This window comes from Mauremys mutica, chromosome 1, assembly GCF_020497125.1.
Source record: "Mauremys mutica isolate MM-2020 ecotype Southern chromosome 1, ASM2049712v1, whole genome shotgun sequence".
NCBI lineage: Eukaryota > Metazoa > Chordata > Testudines > Geoemydidae > Mauremys > Mauremys mutica.
In genome coordinates this window covers 99084783-99096176 of record NC_059072.1, presented here as the reverse complement: position 1 = coordinate 99096176, position 11394 = coordinate 99084783, and the positions used below count along the sequence as shown (strand labels likewise).

At 44.2% G+C, this 11394-nt stretch overlaps 1 protein-coding gene across 7 annotated transcripts in view; it reads left to right on the top strand.

Annotated features, from left to right (window-relative positions):
• The first annotated feature begins 205 nt into the window (after positions 1-205).
• The window catches only part of TMEM263 (transmembrane protein 263), a 32875-nt gene continuing 21686 nt past the window's right edge, over positions 206-11394 (top strand). Inside the window, exons 1-2 of one of the 7 annotated variants that reach the window (XM_044989124.1) lie at positions 206-266; positions 7151-7200. The gene's annotated coding sequence lies outside the window, so the exon portion shown is untranslated. Of the gene's footprint in view, positions 267-5348; positions 5373-5466; positions 5486-7150; positions 7201-10274; positions 10295-11394 lie in introns of those variants that run through there. The other 6 variants (XM_044989160.1, XM_044989129.1, XM_044989135.1 and 3 more) reach the window with 6 other exon arrangements.

Sequence of the window (11394 nt, the reverse complement as noted above, 5' to 3'; positions counted from 1 at the left end):
CGGGGCTAGGGCCCATCGCCCTGCACAACCAGTCGGCTCCTGAAGGGTGAGGCCCTGAGGACCGTACCCCTGCCCGGCCCCGGACGACACATGGAGGCAGGCGGGGAGCCAGCGCCTGCGCGCCCCTCCGGCGGGTGGGGGCCGGGCTAGGGCGGGGTCTGCGGGGCGGACGGGGCGGGCAGCGTAGGGCGCCACGTCGGCAGCGGCAGCGGCAGCAGCAGCAGAGTAAAGTCTGCGCCGGGCAGGGAGCGGGCTGCAGCCGGCGGGTGAGTAGCGCGGGGCCGGAGCAGCCGGGGAGCCCGGGGGAGTGGCGGGGGCCGGGGGTCCCGCTCTCGCGTGGCGCGAGAGGAGCTGGGTTCCCATTAGCCCCCGGGGGGGGGGCTGTGTCGCGACAGCGGGGAGGGGTGTCTCTGCTGGACCCTCCCGGGGCCCTGCTTGGTGGGAGGGAGCCTGCCGGGGGCAGAGCCGCCCCGAGCAGCCAGCCCGGGTGGGGGGTGGGAGAGGGCACAAAGGAAGGTCCTGCCCGGGGCCCCCTCCCTGTGTAACCTGCCCCGGGGCTCCCGTTGCTCTTCCTCGGGCCTCGTTGTGCCTTAGGGGGTGACTGTGCTGCCCTCCGTGCTGCAGAAGGGAAGCGGTGGGTGTGATGTGTCTAGCTGTACTACACGCACATCGCTCCTTAACACACACCCGCCCCCCGAGGGAAGTTAGCATCAGCTGCTTTGGGGGCGTTAGTTGCAGCGCCCCCCCCCCCCAAGTAGGGGCTTGGCCAAGTGTAACTGAGAGTAGAATTCGGCCTTCTGTGCAGGCTGGCAGGGGAGGGAGGTGTTCACACTTTGTGTCAGGAGCGGAGGTTGTGTACAACGTGGAAGAGCAGAAGGGGGTGGGGGCAAAGAAGGAGCCCAGGCAGCCTGTCGCAGAGACTCCAGGTTAAATCACTGCCTCTCCTGCCACGTCATTCCTGCTGTCCAAAGAAGTTCTCTCTCTGGCTTCAGGGTCCCCATTGAAAGGAACTGCAGCCAGGAAGGCAGGGGTTATAATGTCACTCAGGTTTGTTTTCAGGCCACATCTGACAGCTGGCTACATTGGGCCAGAAGTGCCCAGAGCTTACTCAAAATAGAGGTGAAATGATAAACTGTCTCCTCACAACTTATGTGGAAATTTGCTTGTATGTTCTTTGTCCTAAAACCTGATTTAGGAGATTTCCAAATATAAAATGGAGGAGGAAAAACACCAGGAGATGGAGCAGGATTTTGCTTCAAAACAGTACTCCTTGGTTCACTGGAGAGTCTGTTACATTTTAATGTATGAATGAATGTCACAGTGATGTTACCTGTGTTTGCAAGTTGAAAGAAATTGGACTGCATTACAGCCTTGGATTCCTCTAGTTCTCAGTTAACTTCAGGATCCAGCTCAAAAGTGCCTGGGTTCTTAATTTCTCCATGGACTTCAGGCTAGCTCAAGGATCTGGCTGGTGCTGACCCTTGCTCCACTCTTCCATAGAATCTTATTTAGTGCAACAGTTGGTGTGAAAGCCTTCTCTGCAGCTATTACTCTTTTCCTTTAGCTGTCTGCTTCAGCTATTCTCTCACAATTTCATCTGAAAATCTTTTCTTCCTTGATCATTTCTCTTCGTTTCTTTCATTCTTTGTTTGCGCTATCCTTTATCAATTCAGAATTGTTTTGGGTTACAGTAGTAATGTAAAATATTAAGCACCTGTCACAGTTTTTACCAGCTGGGAAGTGTCTGAAGCGGAAGTGCTGAAGCTTGGGATGCCCTTCCTATGCTAGGGGAAGTATGTAACCAACACACCTTCTGGGTGTGGTGTTCTGTCCCATCTTGTGGCACCGAGACCATTTAAAGAGAGAGAGAAAATGAGTTTTTACCAGTGTTCCCCATAGTAAGTTGCGTTGTCTCCTAAATAGGCTGTTATGGCAAAATATATGTGAATAAGGTTCCACAAATTGTATGCAAATAATTCATTACTTAAAGTTGGTCATTATTGACTTAATGCAGCTCCCTACGTGGTGTAGCCTGAAAATAAACTCATTATTTTACAACCACACCACTAGCTGTGATGGTTGCACTAAGCTAATAGACAATCTCTGTGCAAATATTGTTGGGCAGGTCCCTGCACTTGTTTGTTAAAGCTCTCGCTTGCAGCCCTCTGAATGAAGATATGGTAGATTTCATATAGAAAACAATTGCAGAATGTGTATAGAATTTTGTAGGTGGGAAGGTAATTTAAATGCACAAATTAACATTAGCTTATATGTACACCAACTTCTAAGGCTACCCAGTAAACACTTGCTTACTTGTCTGTCACAAGAACAAATTCATTTAAAAAGCCAAAACCCTTTGTTGCCATTAAGTCAAGGTTGCAGGCACTCAGAGTTCATATTGGTATAGCGGTAGAGCCTAGGAACCTATGTCATCAACCTAGACTCCATTGTACTAAGTATCAGAGGGGTAGCCGTGTTAGTCTGGATCTGTAAAAGCAGCAAAGAATCCTGTGGCACCTTATAGACTAACAGACGTCTGCTGCAAAACGTCTGTTAGTCTATAAGGTGCCACAGGATTCTTTGCTGCTCTTCCATTGTACTAGATGCTGTACAAATTCTTAACAAAAAGAAGGTCCCTGCCCCAAAGAGCCTACAATCTAAGTATAAGACAAGAACAGTCAAGTTTTAATTTTTTAGGTATCCTAGCAAAGAAAATGTAATGAGGAATTTGCAAGAGGACAAGGAACTCATCCCAGGCATAAGAGGCAGCACAAAGGAAAACATTTGGAAAACTTAGTAGGCAATGAAGGCTGACTTCACTGGCAAAGTGGAGATGGGAGATAACATCTTGGTAGTGGATGAGAGACGTTAGATAGTGGGGGACAGGCAACTTTCCTTGCCATGAGTTTAATTTCCAAAATACGTGGGAAAACAAGCAAATGTAGAGTGAAGGTCCCTTTGCATAACCTTAGCTCTGCCCCATTTAATTCAGTACTTTGCACCTACCTAAACCTTTTTCTGCAGTGTGATCTCTGTCTACCAGCAGCAAGTACTCTCCAGAGCAGTGATGCTGTCTATAGCATATTGAGGGTCCATTGGAGTACATAAGTAAGGAGTTCTGATTTCAGATTGTTATGGGTGTAGAGAAAATTTCAAGTTCTATTAGGGTTAGGTATTGCAGTGTTCCCAGTTCTTCTTGGCATTACTACAGGGACAGAGTTAAGGTTGGTATTGTGTGAGAGAAATGTTACCTTGACTCTGCACTTTCAGACTTCTAACATGTTTTATTTTTTTAATGTGATAGATTGCTCGCTAACTGCGCTGGCTCCTGCAGACTTCCTCAATGAGCCTGCTTTTAGTTGGTACTGTTCTTTCTTTGGTGATGGTCTTGTTCGCAACTGGCACCTCCCCACTTCTGCATTGATCCAGGAATGGCTCATCTCCAGAACCAAAGAACATCCAGTATTTTTCTTGCTATACTTCTGGAGCTTGAGCCTGTTGCTGGATACTAGATTACAGTTCAGGGATAGATATTTTTTGTTTGATTACTCCTTCCTTTCTTCTCTTTCTTTCTGCACCAAAAAAAGTTTACAAAAAGATTTACAATTTAAAGCTGCTCATATGGAGGAGGGTCAGTATCTCAGGTACACTTTGATCAACTGACCTCAAATTTGCCCTGCAAACTACACCCTGGTCCTGGCCCCAGAAATGGTATGTCAGTTCTCAGGCTGATCCTGCTCTGTGTGTAGATTTTAGAGAGGCTTGAAAACTGGGTTTTAAATAGAAGTCCTGTTTCCCATAATAATACTAACAGGGGGCACACTGTTGTGTCCTTAATGCATTTCTGGCTGAGTGTATGATGCTGTTGATGCATTGTCTCTTGTTTCAGAAACCCAACAAACTTCAGACTAGTCACCTAAGTTAACTGAAATAGATTTCTTGAGAAGGGCAGCAAAAACAAGACATGCCCCTCTCCTGGAAAGTAGCATGACCCACAGTATGTCTGGGTGGATGCTGAACTAATAAGAACAGATTTAATTTTTTTTTTTATTAAAGCTAATGTTAAAGTATATAATAGGTTGAAAAAAGTGTCTGTGCATCTGGGTATAGTGCTTAGATTATCCACAAATACAAAGTTTGTTTTTCAAACTCATATGATACATAGAGTACATAATCAGCAATAACCCAAATTTAGGTGAATCGATTTTAACAGTACAGTTTAGGTATTAGAATCCAAATACTCGGGTACATCACTCATGGAAAGTTGTACAGAGATTTGGTTGTGGAAAGCAAAATATATCAATGAGTAGAGATTGTCCCTCAGTAATTGAGAATTAGATAGGTCGTCCCTTTAGAAAATACAATCCATGAGGAAAGTATTTTGGTTACTTTCCTGACTGCCCTTCCCATTGGAACTCCAGCTCATCTCTCCTGATATTGCCGATGTCGGGTGATGTGTTCTATGTAGATGTTCCTTGACCACCTGATGGCGTCCGACATCGTGAGTTGCTGCATCAGCCGAGTGTAGCGTTGACCGATTCCGCATTCTCTCAGCACTCGCTCGTTACTGGGGTCCCATGCGCCCAAGGGTCCGACGATCAGTGTGTGTGTGTGTGTCTGAACCTGGTAACCCTTAGATCTCAAGGTTTCGGCCAGAGGGGCGTATTTCTCTACCTTTTGAGCTTGGGCATCGTGGAAGGCCGTGGTCCTGTTCTCGAAGGGCACTGTGGCATCCATCATGATGGTCTTCTTCCGGTCCTTGTTGTTGGTGGTGATGTCTGGTTGCAGTTTGGTGTCGTTTCTGGGGATGGCAGTGTTTACAGCGGCTGGATAGCTCTGGCCAGGCGATCTTGGATGGCATTGTGATGCAGCTTCCAGGCTCAGGAATGGGGCTTGCAGCTGCACAGGACGTGGGGTAGCGTCTCTTTAGCATAGTCGCATTTACTGCATCTCTTGTCCCAATTCCCGTGGCGGACGGCTCCGTTCAGCAGGACGCAATTGAACCAGGCCCTGTCGATGAACCTCCAGTCGGCAAATTGGGTGAAGCTGCCCCCCGGGAGAAAGTGGTTGCTGGTGTTCCACTTGCACTTCACCTCGAATGCCTTGCCCTGCTCTGGCTTCTGTTTCTGGTTTTCCACATATTGGCAGCAGATGGCATCCTTCAGGGTCTTCTCCAGCATGGTTCTAGCTCTCAGAGTGATGATGATGTGATCTGTATTCTTTACCTGTGGCACCAGGGCTCCTGGCGTTCCTCGCACCACGTCCAGTGGCAGCCGATACCTCAGTCGTCGTGTAGTGTTGCGGGCATGAGCCCAGAGCGAAGCAAAGTCTCCTCCCTCTCTTCCAAATTCTTCTTCCAGGGAGCCATTCAGGTACGTGGCGACATCTTGGTTGAAGGGGGTCCTTGCGATTCATTTCTTGACGGCATCCTGCATAGCACTTCCTGTGATTTTCCTCACCGTGGCGTCTGGGCAAGGCTGAAAGTGTGAGTGATCACCGCAACATCACACGGATGACCCATTCGTGGGACTTTAGTGATGCCGTGCCTGTGTGAGATGTACACCAGTTCATTGCTGACCCTCTGGGGAAGAAACATCCATTTCTTCACCAGCTGTCTGGTGGTGGTGTTTGCTTTGTTAAGAGGTACCTTTGCCACAGCAGATCCCCTCAGGATGAATGAAATACGGGGGATCAGAAAGGTGTTCACGGCATTGATCTTCTGCCATGGTGCCAGTAGGGAGGAGTTGATCCTGGCCACATCTCATAGGATTTCCACAATGGTATCCTCAGTTGTCTGCTGGACGTGGAAACCCATGGGCATGCCGAGGAAGATTGAGCATTTCTAATCATAACACTTAGCACTAAGGTTTAAATTAGGGAATTAGTAATCGGGGTAATCAACATGGGAACAATACCCTGTTGAGAACCTTAGTGGGAGGGCTTTCTTTCCAGTCTCCCTTCTTATGCTGTAGTAGAAAGTGCTAAGATTCTTTCTAAGGTGCAGTTCCCGCATCTTGTTTCGGGGCTGCATCTTTTGTATGAGCCTATGGCTAGTAAGTGTCCGATACATTTTGAAGTTTCCTATGTTTGCTGGAAAGGAGGAGGAACTGTTTCCTCATGACCTCAGTCTCCAAGCCTCCTGACCAGTGGTGGGCAACATGCAGCCTGTGGGCCACACACAGCCCATCAGGGTAAGCTCTTGATGGGCTGCCAGACCGTTTGTTTATTTTGCACGGCTGCCTGCAGCTCCCAGTGGCCGTGGTTTGCTGTTCCCGGCCAATAGGAGCTTCGGGAAGTGGTGGCCCGGCCTGTGCCACTTCCTGCAGATCCAATTGGCCAGGAATTGCAAACTGCAGCCACTGGGAGCTGCAGGCAGCCGTGCAAATGTAAACAAATGGTCTGGTGGACCCCACAGCGGCTTGCCCACTATTGCTCCTTACTGTTTGGGAGCATATAGGGGGATGGTAGTTCTCGACCCCTTCCTAAGCCTGACATGGTAATTGGTTGGTTTGGAGCACTTTTCCCAGGTAAATAGTTCTAGTGCCTACTACAGCCCCATCTCATAATCTGTCCAAGCAGCAGTACCAAAGTAAAATTGACCTGCTTCTTGTCAGTTTCACTCCTTCCTGCAGGGTTCTGAATAGCATCATTGAAACACCAGTTATGTAGATTTCACGCTGCTGCTTGGGACACCTAGCTGTGGAAACACTGGGTTTTTTTTGCCTGCAAACTCAGAAAGATAGTGCTGCATTAGTTCATGTTTGGAAGGTAATCTAAACCGTAACAACTAGAAACCAAACTCTTTTAAATGAAAGCTAAAATTCTGCACAAATTGCTGGTTTAAGACCCACCCCCAGCTTGTTAAGGAAAGTTTCCATCTTGACACCTAGTTCCCAAGTTTTGCACATGACAACATGTGGAGAAGGTGGACATTATTCCCATTGCCCAAGACCACAGACATTAGAGATGAAATAAAACTTGTGAAATGTTGGCTCCTTCCTTTAGTACTTAGGTGTCCTTATGATATTGTTTTGGGGGAGAGGGTGTACAGTGAGAGGCCCACAAATACATGGCAGAATGACACAAGTAAGCAAATCACTTTGGAAACACTGTTCTGTAAGATGTAATGAAAAATGTTACTTTCTCTTAGGTTTATATAGAATATTACTGTGGAAACTGCCAAATGAAGTAATATATTTGGTAAGTGATAACCTTTATTTTATTCAGTGCAATAACTGTATTAATGCACATGAAGGTTACACAACTAATCTTAGCATTTTCTAACACTTTCTGGTTTTGTTCAGGTACCTACAGGAGTGTTAAATTTTATCATTTTGTACATCCTGAGTAGACTCTTGTATTTGGCACCTGTAGTAACTCCTGTGCATAAGGTTGCCTACCCATATTCATTTTCTGTTCTAAAGAACTTTTTATTTTTTTCAATAGTTCTGTAAAACTTTCATCTTTTGGCCTGAAACTTTCCATATCTGTTGTCTGCGAGAATGAGGGTTTTTGAAAGATTAGTCAAAACCTTTTCAGCCATTTATTTTTTTGAATATGGAAAGTGATAAATACTTCTGCCTGTATGTTAAAGAAGAGAAACTACAATTCCTGTTTTGAATGGCTCTAGTACCTCAACAGTTTAGACAGAAACAGACCCTACGTTGGAGATGTGCCTCTTGGTCAAACCAAAATGGATTTTCACTAAGTTGAGGGTTTGAAAACTGGACTTGACATGTGCACTGGGTTTTAACATACAGGATGCTTTTAAACTAATGATCTCCCTATGTTTTATTAGCATTGTGCACGTGTGAGAGAAAATAGAAAAATACCACATTGCATGTGCAAGTGTATATACACACTCACAGAACATATGCAATGAGGCAGTGCTTCATAGAAACCTTGTCTCATTCTGAATGATCTAGTAATGTGAATTAAATGAGGTAGGGCCTTCAAGGGCTCTTGCCTTATTGAGAGTGTATCTTGTGTATTCTAAGAACTTGTTTTCCATCCAAAAACTACATTCAATCATGTGAATTTCAAGTATGGTAAGGTTGCAGAGTTACACTGAAAAATCAAGTAGTACCAAAATTCAGGTTCCTCATACAACTTTAACTTTGCTGCTTGTGCATACGCTTTATGATGTGCCTCTTAGTTACATTAACTCATACTGTCTTATGTTTCTGTCTCACTTAGTATACAGGTTGGATGGTGCCGGGGGAATGAGGCAAAAATTCACAGAACTTTATTTTTGGCTACATTCTCTCTGCAATTATCCACATAAAGCTGGATTTATATTGTAGTTGAGGATACATTTTTAACATTTTTCTGTGGACATATTACACTCTGTGTAATGAATGAGGCCAGGTTTCAGAGCTCTTTAAATGCCCGGGTTGGCTAGCATACAGTGAATGAGACAGATTCACTCATTGAACAGTGAGGATAAAAATAAATATTCAATAGCTGTTACACTCACTGTATTTTGTCCAACCTGCACAGTCTGATGCAAGAGTCCTATACAAAATCAACAACTTCTAGCAAGCAGTGTCCTTTAAAACCCAGATGGGCCCACCTTGTCCCTCCAACCACCCTCCAGTTTCTTTCACTAACATATAGGAATCCTTAATTTGAGACATGGGGTTCCATATGGGCCATCCTCTCCAAGAACCACTGTTTACTGTGGTAAGTAACTCTTCCCCCCTCCACCCCCTTTGAGAATAGCCCATTTGATTAACCAAGAGTAGGGAATCCATAAGTGCTGAATATCTGTAATGTAGATGAGTTAACATTGATACAGGAATTCTAATTTACATAGTTCCTGACTTTTCTGAAATATGCAACTCTATTTCCATATTGTACATTTCTGCACTTTTTTTTCTTTGAAGACATAAAAAGAGAATCAACAACCTCTAGCTGTGGCATCTTAGAGCTGTGTAGTTATCTGCTCTGAAAATACCTACATAATAATATAGTTGCATGGCTTTTTTGCATAACTTCATAGCTCTGCAACTTAAAACAGCAGTTTATTTTGTACTTAAGCAAAACCCCACTTTTTGATTGCTTAACTACATAATTTACTGTTTTCATCCTACAGCAGGGGATTGGCAACCTTTGGCACACGGCCCATCAGGGAAAGCTGCTGGCGGGCCGGGTGGGTTTCTTTACCTGCAGCGTCTGCAGGTTCAGTCAGTCGCAGCTCCCACTGGCCGCAGTTCACCGTCCCAGGCCAGTGGGGGCTGCCGGAAGCAGTATGGGCCGAGGGATGTGCTGGCTTCCGTTTTCCACAGCCCCCATTGGCCTGGGATGGTGAACCACGGCCAGTGGCAGCTGTGATCGGCCAAACCTGCAGACACTGCAGGTAAACTGGCCCGGCCCGCCAGCTGCTTTCTCTGTTGGGCCGCGTGCCTACAGTATTTCTTATTGAGATCTACCTATCTTTTGAAGTAGCCATGTATAAACATTTGTATTTTTTTCAGAAAAAAATTTCCTGACCCAACAACTCAAAAATAGCTGAATGGATTTTCTACACATTTGCCAGAAAATAAGTCTGTTAGGAAAATTTCAGTCTAACAATATGTTTAGCAAAATTTCAGCCCACCAAAGACAATTTTTAGAAAAATTGATAGGAAAATGGAGGCTTTCAATATGTAATTTGCTACTTTAATTATGAATGTTAAGTCATATATCAGGATGGATAAAATTGATTAATAAAATTGATTTTTCTTTATTTAAACCAGATTTTTATTTATATGTTGCTAATGCTTTACTTCCAATTTTAGTCTTAATTGTTAAATTGGATTTGTAGATTCCAAAGCCAGAAGGGTCCACCGTGATCTATTCTGACTTCCTGTATTACACAGGCCATAGAATTTTTCCAAAATAATTCCTAAAGTCTTAATTTATAAATTGCCAGTGATGGAGAGTCCACCGCAATCCTTCCAGTGGTTAATTACCCTCACTATTAAAATGTATACCTTATTTCCAGTCTGAATTTGTTTAGCCATTGGATCGTGTTAGACCTTTCTCTGCTAGAATGAAGATTCCATTTATCAAGTAGTTGTTCCCCATTTAGATACTTGTAGACTGTAATCAACTCACCCCTTAACCTCCTCTTTGTTAAACTAAACAGATTTAAGAAGCTCAATCTATTACTACAAGGCATGTTTTCTAATCCTTTTAATTATTCTCGTGGCTCTTTGAACCCTCTCCAATTTATCAACATCCTTCTTGAACTCTGGACACCAGAACTGGACGTAGTATTCCAGCAACAGTTGGACCAGTGGTAAATTCAGAGGTAAAATAACCTCTCTGTTCCCTCTCAGTATTCCTCTTTGTGTGCATTCAAGGATCACATTAGCCCTTTTGACCAATGTGTTGCACTGAGAACTCGCATTCAGCAGATTATCCACCATGACCCCCAAATCTTCCCAGGATAGAGTTCCCCATCCTGTAAATATGGCCTACATTCTTTATTCCTAGAGGTATACATTTTACATGTATCAAAATGCATATTGCTTGCTTGAGCCCAGTTTACCAAGCAATCCAGATCACTCTGTATCAGTGACCTGTCCTTTCATTTCCCCCATTTTTTGAGTCATCTGCAAATTTGTATCAGTGATTGTGTTTTCTTCCAAATCATTGATAAAAATGTTATAGCATAGGGCCAATAATTGATCCCAAAGGGACCCCACTAGCAACCCACCCACTCAATTATGAGTTTCTGTTTACAGTTGCATTTTGAGATCAGCAGCTTTTAATCCACTTAATCCATGTTAATTGTATCTTTTTAGGTTTTTAATCAAATGTCATGTGGTACCAAGTCAAATGCCTTACAGAAGTCTAGGTGTATTATCTCAACACTATTACATTTATCAACCAAACTTGTTGTCTCATCAAAAAAAGATGCCAAGTTAGACAGGATCTGCTTTCCATAAACCCATGTTGATTGGCGTTAATTATGTTACCCTCCTTTAATTAAAGTCCTGCATCAGCTACTCCATCATCATGCACAGGATTGATGTCAGACCGACAAGCCTATAATTACTTGGGTCATCCAGTTTAACCTTTTTGAGTACTGGCACAACATTAGCTTTCTTCCAGTCTTCTGGAACTTCCCCAGTGTTCTCAGATTTATTGAAAATCAGCATTAATGGTCCAGCAAGCTTCTTTGCCAGCCTTCTAAAACTCTTGAACGCAGATTATCTGGACCTGCTGACATAAATGTCTAGCTTTAGTAGCAGCTGTTTAACATGCTCCTGAGATACTAGTGGAATGGAAAGTGTTATCATGATATGACTACATCCTTGTTTTTTCCCAAAATACAGAACAGAAATATTTATTGAACACATGTGCCTTTGCTGCATCATTATTGATAAGTCTACTATTTCCTTCTAG